The following is an 8,680-nucleotide window of genomic DNA, read 5'->3' on the forward strand; positions in this document are numbered from 1 at the left end:
TATTGCCTCGGCTTCATTTTACCTGGGTTGAGTCATTTCTGCTGGATAAGAAATTAAGGTTACTCATTACATTAAGTATCCACGAACCTACTGGGACACGTTTTTAAAACTTAATGAATTTAATACTAATGAATATTGTTTCATTTGGCATTTGAAAATATGAATGAGGCTGATGTGCACTTTAAAGGGAGTAGGGAGGCCATGTGGACGATTTCCGTGAAAAAGGCCCAAATGGCATCTGCCTTTCAAATTGTTATCATAATTAAAAATATCATGTTTAGAAATTCCATTAGAAGTTCATAAAATGAGAACCAGATGTGACAGTACAGGTTTGTGATCCCAGAACTTGGGAGGTGGAGGCAGGAAGATCCCAAATTTGAGAAGTTCAAAGCCAGCCTGGGCTCTATAACAAGAGCCAAAAGAAAGGGAGAGAATGAAGATCTGTGAGGGTGATGAAAATCTAATGACTAGAGAGAAGGCTACAGTAGTATTCTAGCTTAGCACTTGCCTGGGGATGAATGTGCTGCCTGGGATGAGCTGATCATGTTTCAAAACAGAGCTGAGGCATTTGCTTTGACTATAGCTGGGGGAGAAAAGCTATTATTTGACAATCAAAATCAACAGGCTGTCCATGACTTTAAGTTTCCAGAATGAGGGAGCAGTGACAGAAGACACTAAGCTATGTAGATGTATCAAAGGACACATTTCTGTAGGACTCAAGATAACCAAGAATTACAGGATCTCCCTGGTCATTACTGAACAACAACAAATTGCTGAGCTATAGCCTTAATGCTGAAATCAGGCTGGTTTGAATCCTGGCTCTAATGATTACTGATATGTGTCCTCAGTTTTCTTATCTTGGAAATAGGGATAAAAATACTAATACCATGAGTATTAAATGGCATTTAAAAGGCATTTATCAATGACATTGACTAGCACTCATTCTGAGAACTCAGTAAGTGGTGGATATTAATAACACGATATGCTTGTGAAGTTGTAACAAATGGCTAAGCAGAAGGATTATGAAGCATATTCACAAAGTTTAGTTATAGCAATTTCTTTATTTCAAAATATTTCAAGTCACTGCCAGAAAATAGACATGTTAGTAATTATGACACAATAAGATTTTGTTGATAAGTAAATTGTCTTCTTTCACAAAAAGTAAACCTGCCATCTTTGGTCTTGAACAAAACCACAGATATGATTAAAAACCTCAGAGAATAGGTAGAATTATTTAAATGAGATTCCACAACTCTATATTTCATAATTATGAGACGCTGCTTATTCAAAATCATGTACAATGGCACGATAGTGAAATTTCCTTGCCAATAAGAATAAAATACTAATAAAACATCCATTTTTCATCAGATCCACAGTGCTTATCAAAACCATTCTCAGTAGCATTATTTAATTAACATTAATTGAAAAGGAACAAACCTTTACAGTTCAAGTCTAAAGTATGTAGGAGAGCTGAAAAATTTTGGTACATAAAAATGAACTGTTCTATTCATCACCTTTATGTGACACAGTGCAGCATTTCTGTTGGCAGGCTCTGGATATCCAAGGCATAGAAGACAGTACTTGTATATCATTTCAGATCCTCTGGTTTATATCTCACCCAGCCAGTCCTTACCTTTGTCACTGGCCAACTACAAATAGCTTTCTCTTCGGTCCCTGAGACTTTTGTGACCCCTTAGATGTATAGCATTTGACATTTAGGCCAAATCAACCTGGAAGGAGGTTGGGAAAATACTTGTTGGGCAATTCTTAGCCAGTGGGGGAAGTGCAGCCAATGAAATGGTCCTACAGGTGGGTACAGGTGGGTAAGCACCCTCTGTGGGAGTCCATGAGATCACACATCGGTGCATTGTCTGTTCTTCCTTATCTCATGTCTCCCCTCCCTCTCCATGCCCCTGCTGTCATACACTCAAAACGTTCACACAGAAACCTCAGCTCATATTCTATTTTGGGGGAAATTCTAGTTATTGGCATATTAGACATTTTTCTTAAAAAAGCAAAAGTTTACTTATAAAAGTAACGCTAGCAAGGAGACAGCTCAAATACAATGAGTATTTGTCGCTATATTTCACATTAAAGCAAAATGATTATTATTGGTTTAGTTTTAACTGTATATATCACTTGTAGTTTACAGAATAACATAGAGATTGATGGCAGGGACCTGGATCCCTTACAAAGAGTGACCTTTGTTTATTTTGTGTGACAATCACATTGTATGATAGTCACGTCATGTTGCCTCAGAACTGCTTGGCTAAGTTGATCTTTTTGCTGCCAATGCTGAAACTTTGTGGGCAAGTTTGGGTGACAGTTTGACCCCAATTGGGCGTGGTTATCACTTTTGACTATACTTACAACAAGCCTGGCCATCTCTGACACAAAGCAAAGGCAGGAGAGCATATAACAACTGAGAGTAAAAGCATGTATGGGCCTCTAATCACTCAGATTGACTTATGTTTTGCTTTGTTTTTCAAGACAGGGTTCCCTGTGTAACTTTGGAGCCTGTTCTGGAACTCACTTGGTAGACTAGGCTGGCCTAAAATTCACAGAGATCTGTCTATCTCTGCCTCCTGGGGACTAGGATTAAAGGTGTGTGCCACCATCACCTGACTATGTCCTGGCTCTGAACTAGGACTTAAACTTGTCTAACTACATATTGCAGAAAATGAAGTTAGGTAAGGCATATGAAGTCTATAGAACACTGATGACATGCACATTTTATCTCACAAACCACCCGTAAATGTTTTTGGTAGTGGGCTCTAATAGTCCTGTACTGTAAGTCACCTATGTGCAGTGAAAAAAGACTCCATTACAAATCAACTCCAGAGTTGTTGTTTTTTCCTCCCTGACTTAGGGTTTTCAAGTTGCCCACTGAGAGATTGTATTCCAAACCTTACATTTTTAATGTAAGTTTGACATCTTACAAAATGTGACAAATTCATCATCTGAAAAATCCAAGTAGGATATGTTTTCTAAAAAGATGTCTTACTCAAACTGGTGTCATCTTCCTGGAGCACTGCTCTTGATCTTCCTTTCTATTAGCGATGTTCTTCCAAAGCTGGAGGTGATCTTCTGCATAGATGCAATGTCAGCGCTTGGGATAGGGAGTCAGGAAGATCTAGAGTTCAAGTCATGGGCTACTGAGATGCTTCTGCTTGTAGAAGTGAGACTTGCTCTGGAAGAGCACTGATGGCCACCTGTAACTCTACTGGTAGGGGAGCTAATGTCTGATGAGGGAGAATTATCTGTATTCTGTCAATCATGTTATAAATAAATACTGATTGACCAGGCAGGAAATACAGGCGGGAAAACCAGACAGGAAGTAGAAATGATGTAATGAGAACAGGAGAATTCTGGGAAGGAGGAAGTTGATTCCCCTTACTCCTGCCCAGACCACCGAAGCAGCAGGATGTGATCTGCCCCACTGAAAAAAGGTACTGAGCCACATGGCAAACATAGATCAGAAAAATGGGTTAATCAAGATGTGAGAGTTAGCCAGTGAGAGGCTAGAGCTAAAAGATCAATCAGCTTTATATCTTATAGAGATCTGTGTGAATTTTCTCTGGAACTAAACAGCTAGGGAACTGTGCAGGACAAAAACCCCAAAAACAAACAAGCCAGCCCTCCATGTTACAGATGTCCTCTTAGGACTCCTCAGCACCTGAACACATGAGGCACACATACACACATGTACACACACACTCACACGTTCACACAAATAAAACAACTTTTAAAAGTGTTTTACTCCAGCTTGGTGTACATTGAGTTATTTTGAGACCCTGTCTCAAAAAGAAAAAAAAAACGAAATAAAAAGAAAACTATTTCTTCCAAATTTTAATCTAGAAATCTCCAGAGAAACTACCATTATTAAATGAACTTTAGTGTAAATCTGCTTGTGTTCATCCCTGTGTGCAATTGAGCCTATGATGCATTTTATAAACTTTTAGATACATTTTGTTTGTAATGTGATTTGCTCATTAGAAATACTTAAAATTTAGATGAAACATTTTATATTTTGGTTCTTAAGAAAAGGGCATTCATTTATTTTATGTCTATAGGTGTTTTGCTTCCAAGAATAGTTGTATACTACCTGATACTCATGGAGGTCAGAAGAGGGCACCAGGTCCCCTGGAACTGGAGCTATGAGTGATTGTGAGTCACCATGTGTGTGCTCAGAACCAAGCCCACGTCCTCTGCAAAGGACATCAAATGCTCTAAACTGCTAAACTAACTCTCCAGCCTTTGTACTTGCTGTCTTTTAACACACAAACATATCCCAAAGTTCAGAGAATATCACCAGGTTCTGAGTTTAGTTGTACCAAATTATAGTGTCGGGCTAGCTCAACCGACATCAGTTCGACCCAAGAGAATAAAAAATGCTGAGACACAAAGCCCAGAGTGCTGTATTTAATTTAGACATTCCCCGTGCATTGTCTTCACAGCAAATTCAAAATAAGAACATTGGCAGTATGGATGAATGAGCCTTGAATCCTTACGTGAATACTTTTTTGAATATTTATGAGGTGCTGTGAAAAGTTGATCTAAATGTTTTCATAAATTTTCAAATTTCACTAATGATTTTACCCAAGTTCCTGGTGGGGATACAGTGGTCTTTCCCTTGATGATGCATGACATTTTTAGTGTGCTACTTCTCCCTTCCCCCAATGAACATGTCTACATGGCAAGAGATGGAAGATCTTGAGTTATCTGAAAATTAAAGAACAGCAACAAAGGGCCAGATGCTGTAGTTATAGAAGTTACAAAAGTATCATAAACACCAGGTGTGCCATATAAATACACAGGTTGTTTTTTTCTTTACCCTGCCACACAATTATCATATGGTTCTAACATCTGTTCATTCCTTTCCAGGCTTCCCACAGATAGTATTTATTAAAATCAAATACACACTAGGTCTTACTTATGCGCCTTGAGCAGAAAGTACCACCGTGGCCTTATTATGGAGTGTAAGTGAGCCGATAAAAATTGATTTTTATCAGTAAACTTACAATTATCCTTACAAGCCAATATAGTATTGTCTGGCTCTGCTGTGCATTCTATTATTTGCTAATTACTCTGTGGTTTCCATTAGTGTAAAGCTGATACATTTTTTTTGACTAATTCCAAATAATTGAAGAATGGGAGGAAAGGCCAGTTGAACTTTGAAGAAAGACTGTTTCAGAGAATGTTGTCTAAAGAAATGCTATTTTTTCTTAGTTTCAAGGAAGGCATATCAGGATGAATAACTGAACATAAATAAGTATTTTAAATAAGCATTTTTATTTCACTGAAATGTTTTAATTAAAGCCATATCTTATAAAATATTATGTCAGAAACAAGAAAACTAGCACACGGGAGAGAATGCTGGTCTGAATGAAGGGCTGTTTTCTGATCAATCCTGCCAATCTTCAGCCCATATTTTCTCATCTGAGAAATGAACCAACTGGGACATAAACATTAAATCTCCTTCCAGTTTTGATGATTTAGGGTGCTATAAAACCTTAAATACTAGCTGGACATGGAAGCCCACACCTTTAATTCTAGCACTCAGGCAGAAGCAGTAGGATCACTGATTTTTGAGGCCAACCTGCTCTACAGAGTGAGTTCCAGGACAGCTATGGCTATGCAGAGAGACCCTATTAAACAAAACAAAACAAAACAAAACAAAAACCAAAAACACCAAAAAGAAAACAAACAAAGAAACTCAAAACCAAACCAAACAAAAACAACAAAAAAGGTTCAGTGAGTAACCAAACGCAGGCCTCTATCTCTGTCTAACTCCAAAAAAATCTTGAGATGCTGTTTTAGCACCAAAGTTACCCATGAACTTCGCTGAGTTGGACTATCTTGGCAGTTCTACTTTCTCCTCTGGCCACTCCTACTTCCTTTTTATTCATTTCATAACTGCTAATGGCATCAACATGTGGCCATAACCATCCAGAAGCCTAATCTCTTTCCAGAGTCTTACATAATAATATGCATAACTTGCTAAAATGTATTAGCATAAAATGTAAAAAAATTAAATAATCTTGAGTATGGGAAATGTAAGTGGGCAGGTAAAGGCATTTTGTGATATATATAAGATTATAAAGCCATGAAAAAGCATAATTCTGTCATTTGTGACAACATGGATAAAACTATAGATCATTATGTTAAATGAAGTAAGCCAGGAACAGAAAGACAAGTACCATACTTTGAACTCATTTGTGAAATAGTTGATTGCATGGTACTTGAGAGTATCATAGTTGTATTCAGAGGCTGAAAGAGCAACAAGAAGGGATGGGTAGAATGTTTTTAGATAAGAAATTTTAGCATGACATTGTACAATAAAGTAAACTTTCTTTAAATAATTAGGTACTGTACATCGCAAAAAGGAAAACAATAAGAAATTTTTAATATTTTCATCACAAAATAATGATGAATGTTTAAGATGATGATTATATTTGTTGCTCTGGTCATTAAACAATGCACATGTATATTAAAACATCTCAATGTACACTAGTAATATAAAGGATTATTATATACTGATCAAAACTAGATCAAAATTAAAAATTTAAAAGACAGGCATCTTTGGATAATACATTTTAAAAGGATAATAGACAAAAAGTTTATATCCATAGCACATGATGAACACCAACAAATCAGTAAAATCAATTACTTTATACATCAGAACAAGAATTTCAAGAGAAAGAAATGTTGTGAAGAAAATAGATAGAGATATTTGTAGCTCAAATAATAAAACCCAGAGACAGATATTGGGGTTCTACCTAAAGCTCAAAAAAGCAAACCACCCAGCCACTGGCTCTTCTACCTTTGGCTGAAATGGAGCTGAAGGGATAGTATCAGGAGGGAGTTCTAGTAAATATTGAAATCCATCTGCATTTAGTTTTCCATATACTTTTATACCCCAATACAAATAAGGGGGGGGGGGTAAGAAGGCGAAAGACTGCTTTAACACGACACAAAGGATAACAAGAACAGTTACTTGCTCCAATACTTGACACATCAAGCCATTAATTACTGAGTAACACTTATGATGTTTGGGACAGTGAAAATACCGTAGACCAAATATCCTGCAAGCAGCCACTCCCTAGGCCAAGCCTCCTATTTCAAAAGAATGAGTAGAAGTATGCTTGAATGGTCAGAGCTGAACAGATCTACCTCTGTGAGCCATCTTGCTGTCCAAAACACCAGGTAAGCACAACCTAGGTCAAAATCTCTTGTTTGTAGTCACTTCTGTTGTCAACAACTTTGAAAATGCAAAAGACAAGGTGGAACAGGCTCACAGCTGTGTATGTCCCAACATACTAACATACATATAGAGTATGTACATACATGTTCATGGAAGAAGTTGTATTTTACAGGAAGAAATTTGAAAGAAACATCTACAAAAATGTCATAAACTTAAAGATCTGCCACCACTATGGGGAGCTCTCCAAATTTCCCTCAGTTTCAACCTCAGGGTCAAAGTCAATTCCAGTATTCTCAAAAGAGGACAGTGCAGAGAGGGCACAGTCATAGCCAATAAATTCTGACACTGTAGAAAGAGACAGCAGTGCTTGCTTCTGTTTCTCAAAGCACACAGCTGTATGGTAAGTTGGAGGTTAGTTTGGGTTATGTTCAACCCCGTCTCAAACCAAACCTGGCTAAATACAAAACAGCAATGAAGGGTCTAGGAATAGAAATATAAAAGTATAAAATTATAAACTTAAAAGAATTGGGAACAGACCTTCATTAGCTTTGTTAGCAGCAAAGGATTGACTTTTAACAATGGCTTTTTGGCTTACAGTTAGCACCTCTGTCAACAGCCAGGGGTTATCTTTTGATGGCAACCCTCTTGCCCCTTACATTTGACAGCTGTTGTGAACGGAAGTTAACTTTTAATAAAGGTTTGTGCAGAAACCCCTGTCCCATAAACTTTAACCAAATGTTCCTATGTGACTTTTGACTTCACCTTATTCGTATCCTTCCCTGCTATGGGAAACCAGTTATGCCAGAAAAGTTGTAAAGTTCTTGCCGAATGGTATTAGCTGGGAAGGAGATCTGCAGGCCTCTGTAGACATTTTAGCTAAAACCTTGTTATTGAAAATTGTTAATCTTAAACTGCAGTATGTATCTAAGCTTTAACCTCGAAATTGTAAAAATTCTTTTGTCCATGTCTAATACTTACTTCTTGTTATAAAACGGGGCTAGAACCTGCTTCCATTGCCACAATTTCAGAAGTCCAAACTGGCTGTGATCTCAAGTAGCTGACAAGCATTTTGTGTCTCACATTGATTTTTTTTTATTCTAGAATAAAGCTTGATTCAGATTTCATAGACTTTGGTGGTCTGTTCCCCATCATTGTATGACCCCAGACCCAATAAGCAACAGCAAAAATCTCAAAAAAAGAAACAGCAAAAATAAACAAAAAACAAAAACAGTGATAAATTTTGAAGTTGGCTTTCTGTGGCCCTGGATACTGGTCGGTCCTATGTCCAGTATGAAATTTCTTAGAGAAGCCTGAATTCTATAAGTTCTTACTTCTTTATTGCGAGATGATCGGGGCCAATAAAAACAGTGAATCATTGTGTCGCGCTCTGTGCCTGCTCCTACTCTTCTGCTCTCAAATTCTGTAGAAAGGCCTCATTTTCACCACCAACAATTTACTGCTTATAAAATCTCAGAC

Source organism: Microtus ochrogaster, chromosome X (assembly GCF_000317375.1).
Source record: "Microtus ochrogaster isolate Prairie Vole_2 chromosome X, MicOch1.0, whole genome shotgun sequence".
In the NCBI taxonomy this organism is placed as follows: domain Eukaryota; kingdom Metazoa; phylum Chordata; class Mammalia; order Rodentia; family Cricetidae; genus Microtus; species Microtus ochrogaster.